Raw genomic sequence first — 21306 nt, 5'->3', positions numbered from 1 at the left:
CAGATGTCACTGGGTGCACCAGCCAGGAGAAGCCAACATTATATACTTCCCACACACACAAAAATTAGTGAGTCCTCAACATCTATTGCTGGGTATACCTGTAGCATCTTTTCCAATGGAGCCTCTCCCTATGAAAGGAAGGATACCCAGGGAAATGGCACTGAACAGAGTGCAGATGAACGAAGAGTGTCTTTGCTTGGTTAGAGCAAAGGTCCATCTTTCAGGACTTGGTCTCCAATAGTGGCTGTCTCCTCAAAAGCTCACAAGCAAGACATTATAGAGATTGCTCTCCTCTGATGTCTCTCTGCAGCATTTAGTAAACAAATATAGACTATTTCTAAATATTGAGGCGCCATTCTGCGATGGCGAACCTAAACAGCATGATAAAAAGTAGAGACATCACCCTGCCAACAAAAGTCCGCATGGTCAAAGCAATGGTATTCCCAGTAGTCATGTATGGCTGCGAGAGTTGGACTATAAGGAAGGCCGAGCGCCGAAGAATAGATTCTTTTGAGCTATAGTGCTGGAGAAGACTCTTGAGAGTCCCTTGGACTGCAAGAAGATCAGACCAGTTGATCCTAAAAGAAATCAACCCTGACTGTTCCCTGGAAGGCCAGATAATGAAACTGAAGCTCAAATACTTTGGCCACCAAATGAAAAGGGAGCACTCACTGGAGAAGACCCTGATGCTGGGAAAGACTGAAGGTCAAAGAAGACGGGGACGGCAAAGGATGAGATGGTTAGACAGTGTCATAGATGCAACGAACATGAAGTTGAGCAAACTTCAGAGGACGGCGGAAGACTGGAAGGCCTGGTGTGATTTGGTCCATGGGGTCGCGAAGAGTCGGACTCGACTGTGCGACTGAACAACAACAAAAGGACCTTCTGGCACTGGCCTTTGTGTTCATTTGCTTGACTCCTTTATGGAATTAGCTGGGGAGCTGGGGGTCCCTTTAGCTCATGAGTTAGCTTTTAACTCAACATTCGATTCCAATTCATTGAATGTGGTCATCTGATAATCTATTAATACTTAAGTAAAAATTTAAACCCCACCGTATCTGACTTCTTAAAGAGTAATAAAAGAATTACTTATAACAAAACATTGTAAGAGATTTCAGAGTGCAATAACATCTCATTTTTATACTTTTTCTTTCTCAAGTGGTAGCTTGTCTTTGGGGCTGCCGCCCCCAGTTTAGAGTCTGAGTTCTCGTCTGAAGATGCCACTGCTCCCTCTTCTTCACTTTCTTTGGTGCTGCCTTCTTCCTCCTCTTCTTTTTCTCCTGCTGGGCGACTATGTTGATGCAGAAATTCACGTGCCTTTTCAACAGAGTCAATTTTTTCTTTCTTGTCCATAAATTTGCCTTCGGGTACAAGCCATCTGTAGGAAATGTTGTTCTTCTGTAGAAATAAAACCAAGTCTCTGTATTTTCTTCTTTTCCTTCTTATTTCAAACGGGATGTCCTTCAACACTTTTATTTCTTTGTCCTTGACTTTCAAGATGGTTCCATTTGTCGCTTTGAGAATTTGATCTCTCACTTGTCTTCTGGAGAATCTTATAATAACTTCCCCTGGCAGATTATTCAAGAAGGGGATAGTGTTGTGGGGGACCTTCGAACCAACTGGAGGAACTAGATGATGCATTTGTACAACAGCTTGCTAAACTTTCACAGAGACAGGATGTTGTGGTTATGGGAGATTTCAACTATCCAGATATTTGCTGGAAATCTAACACTGGGGCATCCCACAGATTCTTGAATAGTCTTGTGGACAACTTCATCTCTCAGAAGGTGGAGGTGGGAACCAGAGGATCTGCTATCCTAGATTTAATCCTGACTAACAGGGAAGAACTGGTTGATAAAGTGAATGTTGTGCGATCCTTGGGGAATAGTGACCATGTCAACTTGGAATTTGACATAGAGAAGGATGTGAAACCAGGACATAGTAGGACTCATATCCTGGACTTCAGGAAAGCTGATTTCAAAAAACTCAGAGAAATATTAGGTAGGATCCCGTGGCTGGAAATGCTGAGGGGGAAATCTGCACAGGAAGGATGGGTGATGCTGAAAAATGAAGTGCTTAAGGCACAATCGCAAACTGTTCCATTAAGAAAGAAAGGTGGGAGATGGGTAATGAAGCCAAGGTGGCTGAACAAGGAACTCTCTAAAGAGCTGAGACTAAAAAGGGAAATGTACAGGAAATGGAAGGAGGGTCAAATTACTGAGGGTGAGTACAAGAAGCAGGCTCGAATCTGTAGGGATGGTGTCAGAAAGGCTAAAGCACAGATGGAGCTGAGGCTTGCGAGGGATGCTAAAATAACAAGAAAGGTTTCTATGCCTATGTTCGGAGCAAAAAGAAGAACAGGGATGGGGTAAGCTCATTGCTAGAGGAAGACGGTCAAGCCTTAACAAGGGATGAAGACAAAGCGGAATTACTCAACTATCACATTGCATCAGTCTTTAACCATAAGGTGAGCTGTATACAAACTGAAGAATCTAGGGCATATGAAGGAAGGAGGAACTGCCAGTCCACAGTAAGTAAGGAAATGGTTAGAGAGCATCTAGCTGCCTTAAATACTTTCAAATCACCAGGGCCGGATGGCTTGCATCCCAGGGTGCTAAAAGAAATTGCAGATGTTATTTCAGAGCCTCTGGCGCTAATCTTTGAGATGTCCTGTAGTACTGGTGTTGTGCCGGAAGACTGGAGAAGAGTGAATGTTACCCCGATCTTCAAGAAGGGAAAAGACAGACCCAGGAAATTACAGGCCTGTCAGTTTGACATCAATACCTGGAAAAATTCTAGAGCAGATTATTAAACGCTCTGTCTGTGAGCACCTTGAATGGAATGAGTTAATTGGTAGTAGCCAGCATGGGTTTATCATGAATAAGTCATGCCAGACCAACCTTATCTCCTTTTTTGACAGAGTTACTAAAATGGTTGACTCTGGCAATGCTGTGGATACAGTGTATCTAGATTTCAGTAAAGCATTTGACAAAGTTTCTCATGATATCCTTGAGGATAAGCTGGTTGAGTGTGATCTGGATGGTTAAGTGTGGGTTGGATGGATTCATGGTTGGTTGAAAAATTGTACCCAACGAGTGCTCGTAAATGGCTCTGCATCTACATGGAGGGAAGTCTCGAGTGGAGTGCCACAGGGCTTGGTCCTAGGCCCGGAGTTGTGCAATGTTTTTATAAATGACCTGGAGGAAGACATAGAGGAGCTGCTTATCAAATTTGCAAATGACACAAAGCTGGGTGGGATTGCTAATTCTGAAGAAGACAGAGTCAGGATTCAAAATGATTTAGATAGGCTGGAACAGTGGGGTGAGACAAATAAAATGAATTTCAATAGAGATAAGTGCAAAGTCTTGCACTTTGGTACAAAAAATTAAAGGCACAGATATAGAATGGGAAGGACTTGGCTTGACAGCAGCACATGTGAAAGGGATCTAGGTGTTCTGGTTGATCACAAGCTAAATATGAGTCTGCAGTGCGATGTGACTGCGAAGAAAGCTAATGCAATCTTAGGATGCATTAACAGAAGCATGTCCAGATCACGGGAGGTGGTAGTTCCACTCTATTCTGCTATGGTCAGGTCTCACCTGGAGTACTGTGTCCAGTTCTGGGCACCACATTTTAAGAAGGATGTTGACAAGCTCGAGAGTATCCAGAAGAGGGCAACTAGGATGGTGAGAGGGTTGGAATCCAAGTCTTATGAGGAAAGGCTGAAAGAGTTGGGTATGTTTATCCTGGGAAAGAGGAGGCTTAGAGGGGACATGATTGCAGTCTTCAAGTATTTGAAGGGCTGTCATGTAGCAGATGGAGCAGATCTATTCTCTCTTGCTCCGGATTGCAAGACTAGATCTAATAGGTGCAAATTACAAGGGAGTCGTTACCGGCTAAATAGCAGGAGAAACTTCCTAACTGTAAGAGTGGTTGAGCAGTGGAACAGACTGCCTCGGGAGGTGGTGGATGCTCCTTTGCTGGACGTTTTCAAGCAGAGGCTGGACAATCATCTTTCGGGTATGTTGTAGGGCTATCTTTCGGCTATGCTTCTGCAGAGTGCAGGGGGTTGGACTAGATGACCTGCAAGGTCCCTTCCAACTCTAACATTCTATGATTCTATGATTCCACAATGTCTCCCCTTAGACTTATTGGTCCCTTGTACTGGCTGCTTCCGCATAAGGGTGGGAAAAGCAGTGGTGTGAGTGGTGTGGGAACAGGCAGGAACAGTGTCTGCACACACCATTCCTGTTAGCATTTCCAACTCTGGCTTGGGAAATTCCTGGAGATTTGAGGATGGTGCCTGAGGAAAGTGGAGTTCCAGAAGGGAGGGAACTCAACAGGGAAATGTTGCCACAGAATCCCTCCTCTGAAGCTGCTGTTTTCTCTAGGGGAACTGATGCCTGTGGTCTGGAGATCAACTGTAATCCCAGGAGAACTCCAGTTCCCACCTGGAGGTCGGTACACCTAGTCCTGTGCTACCCTCTGCTCTCACTGTCTCACCTTCCTTTTCCCCTGTCCCATCAGTGCAGAAGTACCAATAAGATAACAAACACGACCACCCCCTGCCTGGGAAACCCCCTTCTACTTTCTCAGCTGAGCTGTGTGTAAAGCTACATCTAGGGCTGCCAATTGGGGGCGGGGGGCGGGTAAACCCCCACTTCAGAGGCCCGATTCCCGCCGCCGCGGAATCGGGCCCTGGGGGGAACTGCGTCCCCCCCGAAGCACAGCATGGCTGCGTCACCAAACTCTATGGTTTTCCCTCCGACAATCGGGGCCACGCCTTCAACGTGATCAATGTCGCGCGTCACGCACATCGACGGAGGGCTCCCGGAGCCCGGCGAGGCTCCCCCGCAGGTAAGAAAAATTGACTTGGCAACCCTAGCTACATCACAGCTCAGCTGTGAAATGCAAAAAGCCTGTTAAAGGTGTATAAAGGTGGCGGGGGGGGGACATTAGTTCTGGTCCCTCCCCATATTGGCTGCAAGTAGAACATCCATTAGGTCTCAAATTTAAAACTGATCCCCAAACTACAGAGAATAGTTCCCCCTGGAGAAAATGAAACCTTTGGAAGGTGGACTCTGTGGTATCACATCCCTATTGAGTTCCTTCCCTTGCCCAGATTCTGCCATCCCCAGCCTCTACTTCTCCAGGAACTTCCCTCCCAGGAGTTGGCAACCCTAGATCCATATGTACACTCACCCACAGCCAAACCACACTTCCCATGATAAATTAGATCAAAGGAGGTTTTCCTTTTACCTGGCTCAAAGCAGAAAGCTTTCCTGTGAGGCCCACAAGGTGTGTTCGCAAAGAGCACTATGTCATGTGAAAGTGGTACCCCTTTTTCCACATGGGTAAAAAAAAATCCCATTAAATGAACGTTGTCATCTTTTGTTAATGCTGTCTCACAAAGTTCTGTAAACACATTGCCAGACATGGCTTTGTACGTGGGTCTCTGTTCTGCATATCATTCTAGGGTCTTTACTGCCAGATACATGCTATTTTATACTACATCTTAGCTCTGACTCCACAGAAGATAATTATAAAACCAGTTTTATATTATCAATGTAACCCCTTATTTCAGAACACCCGACTTCTAAAGGGAATCTGGGGAAAAGGGCGAGAATTTTGATATTTTCATCTGCAAGACTCATGCTATGAACATGTGCTCTGGACTTTTTGAGTGGGATCAACTGAGCAGTTCTTAAAGTCTGGGGTGGAGGGGGGGATTTTCTCCATTCCTTTATTTTTTTAAAAGGAGAAAACCCCAGAGCTCCTGTAACATTTTGCCATTGGCCTGAGGAAAGAAAAGCTCTTGAAGGATGAATGTGCAGCATCCACAACACCGCTGCTGGGAATGGAAAGGAGTGCTTTCTCTCCTCAAGACCCTCCTCCCAATAAACAAGCATCAGATTTGCCCTGACACACACACTCTCTCTCTCTCTCTCTCTCTCTCTCTCTCTCTCTCTCTCTCTCTCTCACACACACACACACACACGCCCCCCCCCCAAACCTTGATTGCTCAAGAGAAAGGCTGGGGGGAGGGAAGGGGACTGCTCTCTTGTTAAAATACAAAAGGATTAGCTCCTAGTGTGTTAATGGCGCACACTCCATGGCTCACTTGGCATGAACCTTACAGCGACAATCCAACGCAGCGGGGGCTTCAGTGCTTGGCTGGGGAGGGGATGTCTGAGGCAGGAATACTGGCATGTGATGCCAGTAGGAGGCTTCCTCTGCCAATAACACCCCATTTTCTACATGGGATCTAATGGCTTCAGCCACTCTTAGGGGAAGCTCATTATCACCTGCATGTATTTTTGCCTACAATGGACTGGTGTTTCAGTTCTTTCCCACCTGTCCCCTCAGCCTCCTACTGTTTCTTAATTCTAATCTTCATTACCCGTCACTGTCCTAGCTGTCAGCCTTTGCTGCATAAAAAGAACAGACTAAATCATAGTTATGAAAGTATCTGATTAGCTGGGACACCTCTGATGTCACAAGCAGTGGATTAATCTGATTTGTGCAGCATCTCTCTTATATTTGGTGCTGAAATTGCCCTTGATGCTGATTTTTCAGCATTATCCTGATGGGAGGATGCAGATGTTTGTTTGTTTTTAAATACTGAGTAGCGTGGTAAAATGGAGTTGGGAATAGGCGAAGAAGAGCTAGACCCTGATACATTAATTAGTACTCACACCTGGGAACAACTGCAAAACTTTTTGGTGAGAGAAATTACACAAGCAGTCAAAAATGCTTGTAATAACCTTGTAGAGAGTTATCAAAACGTAAACCAAGATGAGACTAAAACTGGAGAGCAAGCTCAATATACTCAAAGACTTGCTGGGGAACAAGATTGCTCCCGGGAGAGGACGAGGGAAGGAGAGGATGAGGGAAGTACCCAATAAACAACTGATATTTGTGGGGAAAGAAAAACAAGAAATGGACATTGATGTGGGTTGTTTCTCAAAAGAAATAACAAATTTGGCATTAGAAAAGGAAACAACAAAATGGTTACCAGTGGAAAAGAGTAAGAAGGGAAAAGGGAAAAGAGGAGGAAAAAGCGTGGTAAAGAAACTTAAGGCTAAAGAAAGGACAATGACTGGCTTTATGAAATATGGAACAATTGATTTGGAAATGGAACCGCATGAATATAAAGATTCAAGACACCTAAATGAAATTGAAAGGAAAAAGGAGGCTATGGAAAGGGAGGGGGGGAAGATGAGACAAAAACTATGTTTGGTTCAATGTGGTTTTATCTTTCTTCTTTGGGTATATACAGTTCATGTAAAAAAAATGGATTCTGTTGATGAAAAGATGGAAAAGTTGTAAGGGTGTATTTGTGTGGTTTGTGTGTTTTCTTTCATTAATTTACTCTTTTCTCATGTTTATTATATGAAACCTTGATGTATGAATATGGACGGAGTTGAGAATAAGAATGGTGTTGTGTTGTATTTTATACTCTTATTGGTATTAGTTAGTGAAGGTGAGGGAGAGACTATAAAATGAGGCTTGGGTTGATAAAGGTAGTGCTGTTTTTCTTTTATGATTAGTATGTGGGTTAGAATGTTAGTAAAATGGTTTCTGATTAAATTGTTGAGGTAATTAGGTCTCTGAATATTGAAATGGAAGAAAAAAATCCCCCCCTCACAATATGATAGCTTAAATAAAAATATAAGAAGGATGTAAGTCTTTGTAAACTTTGAATGAACTTTATTTAGTAATAGAAAATGATGATAATTATGATGGCTTAATGTGATTTCTAGCCTATAAATTCGGTTTAAAGATTGGTAAGAATGTTTATATAGATATATTGGTAGAGTTAACTATGTGCCCAATTAAATCAATAATTAATAATGAATGGTTTAAAAGATAAAATATTATGGTATATGGAAGGTATAGATACTAAACCTTGTTAGAGACTTTTGGTCTTTAGAAACAGAATAAATTTAAAACATTGTTTTGATTGCAGTTTAAATAGGGAATAAGATATAAATTGCTCAAGCAAACAGAATGATTTCAATAGTATGAAGATTGTTCAGTAGCAACAATTTTCATACTACAAGAGTAATTTTGGTTTACTATGAAAATGTTGTTAGAGTAATTTATAAGGTCTTGTACTACGGGATATAAGATAAAGGATTGGAAAAGGAAATATAAAATTGTACTAAATGTATAACTAATTTCAATTTAATCTGTAATTAATTTAGTAAACCAGAACTGATGGTTGCGATGTGTTTAAATGTTTAAATATTAATATGTCCTTTTTTGTGTGTGTTTGTCTGAAAATTAATAAACAGATTTTTTTTAAAAAAAGATATCACCTCATTTTGTGAGAAGGTGAGAAGGAAACTCTCAGGAAACAGAGAGTAATGGCAGATTGGTGTTATTATTACTGGAGACAAGAAAATACAAAGATCAAAGGACAGTGTAGGTACATGTCTGTTTGATTTCGGAGCTTGGCATGAATCCCCTCAGAGACTGCAGTGGAATCTACCTTTCTGCTACAGAGTAGCAGCTTGTTGTGATGTTGTACTATGTATTGTTTGATGGACCATTCCATGTTTTTTAGGAGACCAGAACTGAGAACCTCTACAAAGTTTTACTTAGGGGCACAGCATAAGTCAAGGCAGGGAAAACTGCAGTAGGCCTCACTCTCTGTGCTTGTTTGTAGTAAAGCTGCTTCAACAATGCCAGACCTTGTCTGGAACAAACTGCACACACTAGCAATTGCATTTGATGGAAATGCATTGAAAAATGACAGTAAAGGAGAGGGCAAGACCACCAATGTGCTGCCTCTGGAGAATGTCAGATATGGTTGAAAAACATTAAATTGACTAATGCTGTATCATATAAAGAGAATATGTATAAGATGTTTTATAGATGGTATATTACACCAGATAGACTAGCTAAACAAAATGCTACTAGCTCAGGTAAATGTTGGAAATGTAAGAATAAGACTGGTTCATTCTATCATATGTGGTGGCTATGTGATGTTACAAAAAGGTTTTGGAGATGGGTACATGAAATAATGCAAAAAATTATAAGAACTAAGGTCCCATTTACTCCAGAGATATTGCTATTGAATATATTTCCGAAATACTTTGATAAAGCAGATAGGTATTTGATTGTTTATTTGTCAACAGCTGCAAGGATTTTATATGCTAAATATTGGAAAACAATGTAGACTCCAACGAAACAAGAATATGTGAATAAGCTGTTTGAAACGGCTGAGAATGATAAATTGACGCTGGAGATGAGAGCTGGAACGGAATGGACTTTTCAAAAAACTTGGAAGAGATTTTATGACTGGTATAATATAAGCGTAACAACCTGATGGAATTTGAGTACGCAGGAAAGATAAGCTAGCAAAATAGATAACGAGATCTGAAATGTAATAATTAGATAACTGAAGGATAGAAGAAGGAATATGCCTCCTGTTATATGTTTTATGTTTGTTAGTGGTTGTTGGTTTCTATATATGTTTGTAGTGTATAATGGAAAACAATAAAAGTGTACCCTTGGGTACTTAAAAAAAGAGAGAGAATGTCAGATTAAGCAGGTGATGAGATTGGAAGTGAGTAAGAAGACTGCAATATTCCATCATGTGCTGAGTTCTAAGGATGAGGGCAGCTGACCCTCAGGGCTCCGAGGAGAAGCTAAAAGGGTCAAGAGCAAGAGTTAACATGGGCAATGGACTGAGACAGGTTTTTTTTCTTATTTGTATGAGAAGGGAAATGCAAAACATGGGGAAACAAAGATGTTACAGATATGTCAGAGAAGTGGTAGAAAAGGAAGCAACAAGTGGGGAGGGGCTGTGGCTCAGTGGTAGAGCATCAGGTCAGTATACATAAGGTCTCAGGTTCATTCCCCGACATCTCCAGCTGATGAGTGGAAGGCCTTGGAGAGCTGCTGCCGGTCAGAGTAGATAATACTGACCTTGACAGACCAATGGTCTGACTCAGTAAAGGACAGCTATAATAACTGCTTTCGTTCAAGTATGTAGGCAGCCTGTTGTTTATGGGAACTTAGATGAGAGAGTCTAGGAAAAGTGAAGATTGGCCACTAGAAAATACCGCTTTTCCAAGTGGATTATAACATAATCGAGTCCTAGATCTAGTTAAACACACCAAGGCCTACCTGCTCTTCTCCCACCCTGTAAGCGCAAAATATGGTAACTACAACAATTTCCTTCCTGTAAAGCCCGACTCAAGAGCCTTCACAGCGACTGCAGTAGGCACTGAATTATGGTGTACAAGACCCACTAATTACACATAGGTACTCTGGGCTCTTCAGATTCCATCAGCTCAGGACCAAGAGCTGCTCCAAAGAGCCAACTGTGCCTTCTTAACCTGTTCTGTGAGAATGGAGAGCACAGGAAGAGCCACCAACACAGATGGTTGAGAGCATGTTGGTAGGATGCTCAGCAAAGGGCAGCTCACTCAGAGGCCCCACTGAATGGATGCAGAAGGCCGTCTCAGAAGAGGTGGGGAAGGATGCGTGGCTCATAGTAGCAGCTGCCTGGACTCATGGGTCACATTTTTGCAGTCTGCATATTTCATCTGAGCCCTAATTTGTCTTTGCTTTGCTAAGTCTATGCAGAATAACTCACCGGCACAGAGGGAAGTCTTGGTGCTGCTTCGCCAAGGAAGGACAGTGGAACGAAGGCCAACTGCCCTCTTGTCAAGTATGGAACAAAACTCACTCCCAACAACACTCTCTTGGCAGTGATTTGTTTATTGAGAGATAAAGAGGTTTAAAGCATAGTCAATCTGTGTCAGAACTGACTCCTATGGCGCCAGTTCCCATATTATACATTATTCAAACACCCCCTTCCCCTTAGGACCAGTCCAATCACACTAATACATTCAGCCCGCCAAAATGTACTGTGTGCCGTTAGCCCTCCTCCAACACCTGCAAGCGTAGGGTTACATTTATCTAACAGTGTCTGGTACTCAAGATCAAGCATGCATTCTTCCCAGGGAAGGGAGGCCCCACATATATGCAGTTACAAGCTCACACAACTCTTCAGCGAAGCAGTTCTACACACACACACACACATTCAAATACTTCCCCTCCCCCCAGCCAGAATGCAAGAGCATACAGAACCAAAGACAGACTGACAGTTAGGAAACCCATGGCAAATGAGGCCCAAGTTTGACACATCTCACATTTGGGGCGACGCCTCAAAGCTACATGTGTCTATGTGTGCTCACACACAGGACACTCAGTGAGACTACTGCAAAATACCTTTCTAAGTGAATCCACGAATTCTTCAAGATACTGAAAAGCAATCAGAGCTAGGTCAAGAACAGCAGTTGCCCTGTCCTCTCAGTGCAATACCTTTCCCAACTTTGATGCCGCTGTTTCTGTGCTGATGGGTCAATTGCAAGAAATCCACAAAATGACAGCGGTTGTTATTGCACCGGCCACTGCTTGACCCATGAGAGCTCATGGTGAGTAAGGCCTGTTCAAACAGAATCCTTTGCAATCACTCTATTGACACAGCTCAGCTTGGAGCTGAGGCACAAAGGGCACTGTGGAGAGGCTGAGGCTGAACCAAAAGGACCCTGCATGGCGCTTCCAATCACTGCGAGAATCCCCAAGGGGAACGAAGCAGCTATGTGGAAATGATTCAGCACTCACCAGGGTCCCTTTGATGGAGCCAAAGGCAAGGAGACCTTACTTTCTAAATCAGCATCCAACCTACAGGCACAAAATGCTTCCAAGTGGGCAAGACTTATAATGCCATCCTAAGCAGAGCTACACCCCTCTGAGCCCATTTACTTGAACATGGTAAGAATTGTCTGTAGACTATCTTATAGCACCCTCATATTCCAGAAGACATTTCTTTTAGTTCTGAGGCTCAAGCCCTGCAACACATAGATGCTCATCCATGTGTATTGGTATTTTCTGTTAAACAGCAGGACTCTTTAACTCTTTAATACCGTCTAGGAGCTTTTCCAGAATCCCCCCCCCCCCGAAATGCTGTTGTAAATATATTAAGATATTTAATATAATCTATTTACCTACCTCTCAGATTGGTAGAGGTACATTCCACCCTGCCCAGCTAGATTTACGTTAGTTGAAAAATCAGGTTTAGTGATTAATTGGAGCTGATTTTTGACAGGGCACAGATTCTGTTTCCAGCAGCCAGCATTCAATCTGGGCACCTGAAGTCCCATTTGTGTAACCTTGGTAATGTTCCTATATGTGGACTGAAGGAATCCACCCCATGTTTTTCGGCATGCAGAGAAACAGTGGTGCAATGGTTTCACTGTGCTCTCTGGCACCAGTTTTCCAGTGTAAACTGACTTTTTACCACTCTGTTGCTGACCAACTATCAAGCATTTGTGATGTTGCAATAAAACATTAAGGGAGGGGATCTAGACTGAGACATGCAGTGGCACAGTTATACAGTCAATTCAGTTTGATATATTCGATCTTCTTGTGTACAAGCATGCAGTGTTATGGGGGCAGTCTTTCTCTGCACCTTCTGGTTATCTGAAGGGGTGAATCAAAGAATGTACAGTGTCTTTCTCATGACTGAGCCAGCACGTCCCTCTCCACAAAAGATTAGGGGTTAAGACTTCCTGGACAGAAGCCATGGCTTCTGGGTAGGCTTGAACTCTGGCTATCATTTCACAAATTAAGCACTGGATAGCAGCCAACCCCAAAGCTGGAAGGCGCTATGATCTAGTTCAGCCCCTGGACATCTTCTCAGAACCTATTTTGCCAGATAGGGCATGAGAAGTCAGGACTGTCCTGTCATTAGTGCTCCAGCAGTAAATAAGAAGAAAGATGAATGGGTGAGCTTGTGATGCATTGGAGAAAAAAAATGCATTCGATTCTTCCCCGATGTATCCAGAATCATTACATACATAGATTTGTTATGCCTGCAGCCAAAGAGTGGAGATGTCCGAGGGTATGATTGGGGAATACATGATACCACAACCAAGCTGATCGTACCCAGGCCAGTGTCTGGATGGGAGACCTCCTGGGAACTCCATGATGGAAGAAAAGTGAGATATAACTAAATAATAATTAATAGCTATCTGGGCCCAAGTAACACAATGTAGCTGTTTCCAGTTTGGGATGACATAACACATTCCCATTTATGAGAATCTCATCAAGAAAGTGGTCAGAGAGACTGCCCATGGTCAGTGCTCAGTAGGTCAGCACTCTGCATCTACTGCCCACTCCTCTAAATGACCTTCACCCCCCCCCCTTCTTACCTACTGTTGTCTGTCCATACAATCCTAAACAGAGTTATATCCTTTAAGGGCCATTGAAGTCAGTGGGCTTAGTAGGGTATATCTCTGCTTAGGATCACAGTGTGCTCCATGTTCTTCATTCAAATACTTAAAATTCCTCAAAAACTGACATTCAGACCTGATATTAAAAAGAGATACAGTATAATGATGAAAATGCTGTGTGTCTACATAATTGATCTTGACTGAGCTTCAAGGGGGAACTGGATAAACATATGGAGCAGAGGTCCATCAGTGGCTATTAGCCACAAGGTATAGAGGAACTCTCTGTCTGGGGCAGGTGATGCTCTGTATTTTTGGTGCTTGGGGGGGGGCGAACAGTGGGAGGGCTTCTAGTGTCCTGGCCCCACTGATGGACCTCCTGATGGCACCTGGTATTTTTGGCCATTGTGTGACAGAGTGTTGGACTGGATGGGCCATTGGCCTGATCCAACATTGGCTTCTCTTATGTTCTTATGACTGCAGAGTTACAGCTTTCTCATTACAGAATTTAGAATTTTAAATATGTGTGTGTGTGTGTATATGTATATGAAAGCATTATGTATGAATTTATATGCCACTTTCTTCCCCTTATAACCCAAAGCAGCTTACAAAAACCTGAGAAAACTATACTTAAACAAAAAGAAAAATGCAGAAATGTAGAAATCTAAATCCTACTACACGAGACGGATTTTTACCTTCATGCCCATGATTTCTGCCAATTGGAAGTACATTGATGGAGTGCCTTGAAACTACTTAGATGGGTGAAACACAAGCATTCATAATACGTCTAGCCTTTTTCACTTGAGGGGGCTACTCTGGGATAAATGAGGGAGCTAGCTGATACAGTGGGGAGGGGTAACTCCTGTAGGTCATTTCAAGGAGGCTGAGTCAATTCTCCATTCTGTACTAGAGAGCCAAGATGTTAAAGAGAGACTGTCCACTGAAATGCAGCTTTTCTAAGAATTTGCTGTACAGAACAGAAATGTCGTCACCCTCAAACAAGAGAAACCAAGCCTAGCAATAAATAAATAAATAAGTGGAGCTGTTACCTAAGCTCTCCAACTATTGCCCTAGTATACAGATCAGAGGTCAGAGCTAACTGTGGAAGCCAACAGGAAAATATTTCAACTCTGCAAATACAAAGCAAGAAGCTGGTATGATTGCTACAATCTCTTTTGGTTTCCATGATCTCCTGCCTTGTGAGTGATGCAAGAGGAGGGATAGATTTATCTGGAACCAGATCCCCATGGACTGTGAAGCGATTTTCAGCCGCAGCATGTCCAACCCTGGACAGTTAACCGAACAGTGAGCAATTCTGCATTGGCTTTTCCCTCCATTGTTTTTACCAATGAGAACCAGGCCCATAGCTACAGTAGGGTATTTTGGGCCTCCGCCCCCTCAAATGTAAGACATGCTCCACAATATCTGCTGCCCCTCTCCCCCCCTCCTCCCCGTTTGTGACATTAAAAGGGCCTTCCAGCTGATTGGCGGGAGCATGTGGCCGCTGATCAGCTGGAGGGCCCTTTAAATCTTGCAGCTGCCCCACTCCCTCCTGCCCCACAAAATTTTCCCATGCCCCACCAACCCAAAATTTCTGGCTATGGGGCTGCTTGGAACAGAAATTCCCCTCTGCATTGCTGCTTTCACTTTCTCTGATCATTGGGTTTTATGGTTCCTTCTGCACAGATTTATGGACATTCAGAGGTGACTTTGCAATCAGTGGAGCAAATGCCAGATGCAGAATCGGCCAGTGTCACTTGCGAAAAGGGAAACACAAAGGGTCTATCCAGTGTCATGCAATTATCATGCAGCAATGAGTGCCAGGGGTTGCTGTTGATGCAAACAGCTGGGGAGGTTTGCATGAGATGATAGCATGTGTGTAGGAAAAATACTGACAGTAAACCCATCTCGGATAGTATTAGTACTAAATCAACCCACTCCTACACACTGAACTCCAGGGCTCATTTACACAATGAGGGCCATATCCTAACACCTCCAGTCCAAATATCAACAACAAGCAGAGGGGGGATGTCCTTTTTGCCTTCTGTCATTTACTGCTGCAGGATTATCCCATGCATTTTAACTATTTGTGACAGATTTGGCTGAATGGGTACAAAGCTCTCTTCTACCTGCATATCTAGTTAACTCCGACACACTTGTTTTCCAGTTTTTTTACACCCCCGTAGTGGAAATGGCAATTGCTATGACTGAGTTCAGTCTTCATTGAATTTTGTGGACTTTGTTCTTTGGCAATGTATCGGATTAACCACGGATTTTTCATATGGACATTTTCTTCCAAGGGACTGCAGTCTTTGATTTTACAAAAACAATAATTCTGTCTATCAGATCCTACTGGATTTTTAAAGCAGATTGTGTATTATAACTATTGATAGTTCTCATTTCCCATTGTTGTCATGGGTGTTTTTTATTGCTGGGCTGTTGTTCATGTGGGGCAAAAAAAAACCCTTTTGTTTCTGCTTGCTTAAGCAATGGACACCCTCTCCCCTGTTATCCCCCCCTCCCCCTGCACACAGAACAGATTTCCATAAGTATTAATTTGATCCAAATTCTGCCAAGCATTAGGAGACTAGCTGGACGGCCAGGTCCCTATGAGAGGCTCAGGGTGGGAGGCAGAGCATAGTGCAGCGATGGGACTTTAGGGGAGTAGGTGACAGTGCAGTACCAGCAAAGGCACAAGAGACAAAACAGACAAGAAACAAGGATGGCATAAACAAGGCGCAAAAATTGGCAGAAGGGCCAATATAGCTAAACTCAAACACCGCCCCCACTGGTTTTCTCTTCTTACTGGAGGTACAGTATGAACATGCTGAGACAGAAGATCCAGCGCAAGCCTTTCTAGATGAGGAGATGGCTGTGGGGACAGTGACCGAGGCATCCTTTCTCAGTGGCTAGGGTGCTGCTGGCCTAGGGTCTGGAAGAAAGAGGTTAACAACACCCCCAGTCCTTCATGAAGTTTTCTGGGTGACCTTGTGTTAGTCACCCTCTCCCAGCCTAACCTGCCTCACAGGACAGTTGTGAGGAGAAAATGGAGGAGAACCATGTACACTGCTCTGAGCTCCTTGGAGGGTGGGATACAAGCATATTAAAATGTCTGTCTGTCTGTCTCATCACATGGCTGCCTATATAGCCTCATTGCTCTAGCCCATAAAGGCAGGCAGGCAGGCGGGCGGGCGGGCAGGCGGGCGGGCGGGCGCCTGGCATTTTTAAACATACACATTAGAAATACTATCGAAGTTTCCGCCTCTTCTCTTGGGGGTTATCGCGACGTTAAAATGGTTCACCCCCTGACCTTGGGGACGGCGAGTTGCCGCCGCTTCGTCTGTTTACTCCTTGGACTCCGAGGGAAAACCGATCCAGCGGCCACGTGGATGATCCGGATCGAGGCCGCCGCCTCAGCCCCCCTGGGGCGCAGCGCCTACTACGGGAGGGAGCACAGGGACGCGCCTCCGGATGCGAAGGGCGCCGCCGCACCGCTCCCTTCTGCCCATCTGGCCACCCAGAGACGCGCCGGGAACTCCTTCAAGCGCTCAGCCGAGAGCCTCTTCTCGCCCCGCTCCCCCGGAACGGCCGCGAGGAACAGCAGGCAGCGCCGCCCCGGAGCGCAGAAGACCCATCGGACGGTACCTGGGTAGTCGTCGCAGGGCTCTCGGCGCCTCCCGGCCGCATGGCAGGGCAAAGGGTCGAGGTCCTCGGCCGCGCTCTGGTCCGGCCCGCCTGCGTCGGCTCCGCTGCTCCGCTCCGCTCAAAACTTTTGCCGAGCGGCGACTGGTTGCAGCCTCTGAGCGGCTCTGGAGGAGGGACCGAGGGGCTGGGAGGGGGGCCGCGGGCGGGAGGAGGGACCCAGCCGCGTCCAGCTCAGCAGGTGCGGGGCCAACCCGCCCCCCCCTCCCCTCCCCGAGGCTGCGGTCGGAGGCCACCCGGTGCCCCCAGAAGGGCCCGCCCAGAGGTTTTAACTCTTCTCCTTTCTCCGGTGGGGATGCTGAAGTCCCTCCCCGAGGCGAGGGGACTCTAGGGCCGAGCTGCCAGGGCGGTGGAGTGGGGACAGTCTACAATCCCCCTTTCCTCCCTTGCCAGAGAGGGCCACGGAGTTCCACTTCGTTCCACACTGAACTGGTGTTAACACTGAGGCCCCAACTCTGGTCCTCTTCCCAAGTGGCCAGGCGGTCACATTCACAACCCTCCTCTCACCTGGATTAATCAGATGGGAAGGGAAGGCTCATTCCATGGATAGGCCTAAGAAAAGATTTGCTTCTGCACATTGGACATGCAGTCTGAAACTTTGCAAAAAAATAGGGCATCAGATCTTGTTAGCCCAGTGTAATAAACCATCTGCTTTAGAGCCTTTCAGGAGGTTGCTGCTGTTGTTTCTGCTGCTTGGAGCTGACAATGCAGTGCTTGCACCCTTGTGAATCAGTTGCTGTAGAGGACTTGAGGGGTGGATTTTAGATGTCTTTCCTTGGATGCATTTCTAATATGGGGACGATCACTTTTTATTTTATGCCATATTTAATTGCTGAGAAAGGGCACCACTGTCCCAGTGCACATCTTTGTTAATTTTAAAGTCAGTGTGGTTGTTATTGTTGTCTGCCTCTTCCCCTCCTTTCCTGTTAACACTGACTCCAGTGTTTCTAACAAGAAATGTGCAATTTGTCATTGACCCCCCCCCATACCAGATGATTGAAAAGTAAACAATATAACATATTACCAATTTTTTAAAAAGGATAGTTGGGGGAGGGAATACAGTCTCATTAGTCTAATGTCTGCTCTGTGTAAACTGGTGGAGAAAATTATTACTCTAGAATTATTAAGCATTTTAAAAAGAAAAATCAATATGGCTTGTGCAACGGGAAGTCCTAGCGCACCAGTCCTTTAGAGAATTAGCAGACATGTACACAGCAGAGGTCCAGACCTGTAGACATTACACACTTTGACAAGCCTTCCTTGAGTAACTTAGCAGTACCAGGATATGTGAAAGGGTCCTTTCAAGAATCAGTAACCAGCTAAAGAAGAAGCAGAAGGTAGAAGAAATTAATGGACAGTTCTGAAAATGAAAATCAGCAGGGCCTCCATAAAGATCTGCATTGTTGAGAATCATATTATTTAATTTATGTATCTTCTCTGGAGTCAGAGGAGAGTAATGCAGTAGCCAGGTTTGCAGATGACACAGAATTCTTCAGGATGGTGCAAAACCCAAGCAGACTGTGAAGAACTGCAAAAGGATCTCCCAGACTTTTAAGAAACAAAATGGCAAATGAGGCTGGATGTAAGGGCAAAATTTTGCACAACATATACATAGATGAGTGACTCGCTGTGGCTACCCAGGAAAGCTATCCTGGGAATGTGGTGAAAACATCAAAGTGTGTGATGGCAGTGAAAAAGGCAAATTCCATGCTAAGGGTTATTAGAACAGAGACTGCAAATAGAACAGCCAGTACCCATAGTGCCTTTGTACATATCTTTAACTCTAGAGTGTGCAGCCACACTTGAAATACCATATATGTACTGGATGCCATATTTTTAAAAAGATACCAGGGAGTTGGAAAAGCCATACAAAAGGACAACCAAAACGATTAAGGGCTTGGAGCCTCCTGTATGAAGGAAGGCTAAAAACATGTGGGCCTTTTGAGGGTTTTTTAAAAGTGACCTGGGATGTGATAAAAATGTGAGAAATTATGAGTGATGTGATGTGAAGGAAGCAGATGGAATTAAATTTTCTCCTTCTCACAACACAAAAATTCGTCATCACTCACTGAAATTAGCTGGTGTGCCATGTAGACTCAGGATAAACAAAATTAAGGAGTTTGTTACACATAACTAACTTAGGAATTCACTGCCATAAAATTGGGTGATGGCCACCAGTTTTAGAAGGAGATGAGATACATTTGTAGTCTATCAGTGCCTATTAGCTCAGATAGTGGCTAGAGTGTCAAACTAGAACCTGGGACACCTGGGTTCAAATCCCCACTCTGCCATGGAAGCTTGCTGGGTGACCTTGGACCAGTCCTACTCTCTCAGCCTAACCTGCCTCACAGGGTTGTTGTGAGGATCAAACTGAATGATGTAATTAGCTTTGGATCACCACTGGCGAGAAAGGTGGGGTATAAATGAAATTAAATAAGAACTGGTTAAATGGAAACTCCAGGTCAGAGAAAGTAAGCAATCATGCCGTAGGGCTGCATCCACACAGTGAGGGTTCTCCGCTTTGCATTCATTGCTGCAGCAAATGCAGAGGCATGTACATTGGCAACAGAGCATCCATATGGGAGTTTCTGCACATTTTCCTCTGTCTGCCACCATTTTCTCTGCAACTTTTTCTGGGCTGCTCCGCTGAAAGGATGTTTGAGGGCTTTCTTTTTTTAATCATCAAATAGTAATCACCAGGGCTCTAGTCGGGGGGGAGCTCTCAGGTACGGAGCTCCGGAAGAGAACCTCTAGGGGGCGGGGCGGTCACGTGGTGAAGCCCCGCCCCCTTCTTTACCCCGCCCTCTGCTTCGATCCTCATTCCGTTTGGGAATGAGGATGAAGCAGGAGGGTAAGTAGCCGGGCCTTCTGACACACTTCCGGTGATGTCAGGGGGTGTGGCCTTCTGTCACTTCCGGTGATGTCAGGGGGCGTGGCATATGCAAATAAGTTATGCTAATGAGTTATGCTAATGAGCTCCGGCAGCTCTTTTTCTACAACAAGACCCCTGGTAATCACTAAAACAAACAACAAATAATCAGTAAATAGCAATGGCTAATTTTCCTTTAAAAGACCTTAAAATCTCTCCTGTGGTACAGCAGGGAAATTGTAAGCTGTGAGGGAAGGAAGATGGCACTCATGTGGGCAGGATGCTTGAATGTTTGAAAATCCCCACCTCATGTCCAGATGGCATGATATAGTGCTCAGACTGTGCTCTTCCCAAAAAGATCATAGCAAAACAAGTTTGAGAAAGAGTGTGTTGAAGACTTCAGATGGGAGGGGAACCAATTTGTGCATGATTAGAGCACAGTGTCATGTTCACTGTAAGAAAAATGCTCCACTTTGGACACCAGACACTTCCATTTGAAGAAGCCCTAAAGTACCATAATCTCTGATACTCAAGTCTACAGAGCTTCATCCTTTGTGAGTTTTATTCCTTGGCTTCCTTACCTGTATTGTTAGGAAAAATGCTATCTCAGTTGAATTTCCACCTCTATTAAAAGCTGCTAATATGGTGAACAAAATGGCTCAAAGAAGCCTAAGTTCTATGAACAGGCTGCTACAAAGATTACTGAATAAGGCATTAGTGATGCCTAGTGGGTGACATCACTAAAATCTATCAATGCAACCTCCTGGCCATCTGGTCTTTCTAGATCTGATAAAAGAAATCCTCTCCCAAGTATACTGCTACCCAGGGCTAAACTACAAATGATGGCATCCTTTTGTCCACCACAGGGATGCCGCTGCCATTTTAAAATCATTTTAAAATGCTACAAGGGCCTGATCCAGATTGGGCCCATAGAGCAGCAGGCTGAGGTGCTCATCTCCCCACCACCACCTTTTCCAGTGCCAAAACAACTGCTGTATGTGTGTGTGTGTATCTGCTTGACTGTGTACAGCCATTTTAACGTTTTAAAAGGTACAGGGAAGGAAAATAAGGGTGTTTAAGCCCACTACACAGCAACCTCTCACGTTTTTGAAATACTTTTACATGGTGGTGGGGTCCCCATGGCAGACACAAGGACACTATCATGTCTTGTTTAGCCTCCAGTGAAAGCAGGACACTTGACTCCTAAGTGCTGTTTGTGACATGAGATCCTGCAGGGCCACCCTAATCATATGCTGTGGAGATTTGTCCAGTGATTTTTCCATGTTGGGCAGAGGTCTTGACGAATGCTCCCTCTAAGCTGTGGAGTCTTGTGAGCAGAAATTCTACTTTGTGAGCTACTGGCATTAAAATTGTGAGCAAGCGATTTGGCTACTGCATAAATTAATTTGCTCTGGACCCATCCTTCCTGAGCTGAGCCAAAAATATGTGAGCCGGAGGCTAAAAAACTGTGAGCTAGCTCACACT

The 21306-nt window shown here is 44.4% G+C and overlaps 1 protein-coding gene across 1 annotated transcript in view; it reads right to left on the bottom strand.

Annotated features, from left to right (window-relative positions):
* The window catches only part of GCGR (glucagon receptor), a 52523-nt gene extending 35514 nt beyond the window's left edge, over window positions 1–17009 (bottom strand). The window contains exon 1 of the mRNA XM_015426553.1: window positions 16896–17009. The gene's annotated coding sequence lies outside the window, so the exon portion shown is untranslated. The remainder of the gene's footprint in view (window positions 1–16895) is intronic.
* Window positions 17010–21306: the final 4297 nt, after the last annotated feature.

Source organism: Gekko japonicus, unplaced genomic scaffold, assembly GCF_001447785.1.
Source record: "Gekko japonicus isolate JY-2015 unplaced genomic scaffold, Gekko_japonicus_V1.1 scaffold1430, whole genome shotgun sequence".
Taxonomy (NCBI): Eukaryota; Metazoa; Chordata; class Lepidosauria; order Squamata; family Gekkonidae; genus Gekko; species Gekko japonicus.
Note: the sequence above shows the minus strand (reverse complement) of the source record. Positions and strands in the feature narration are given on the sequence as shown.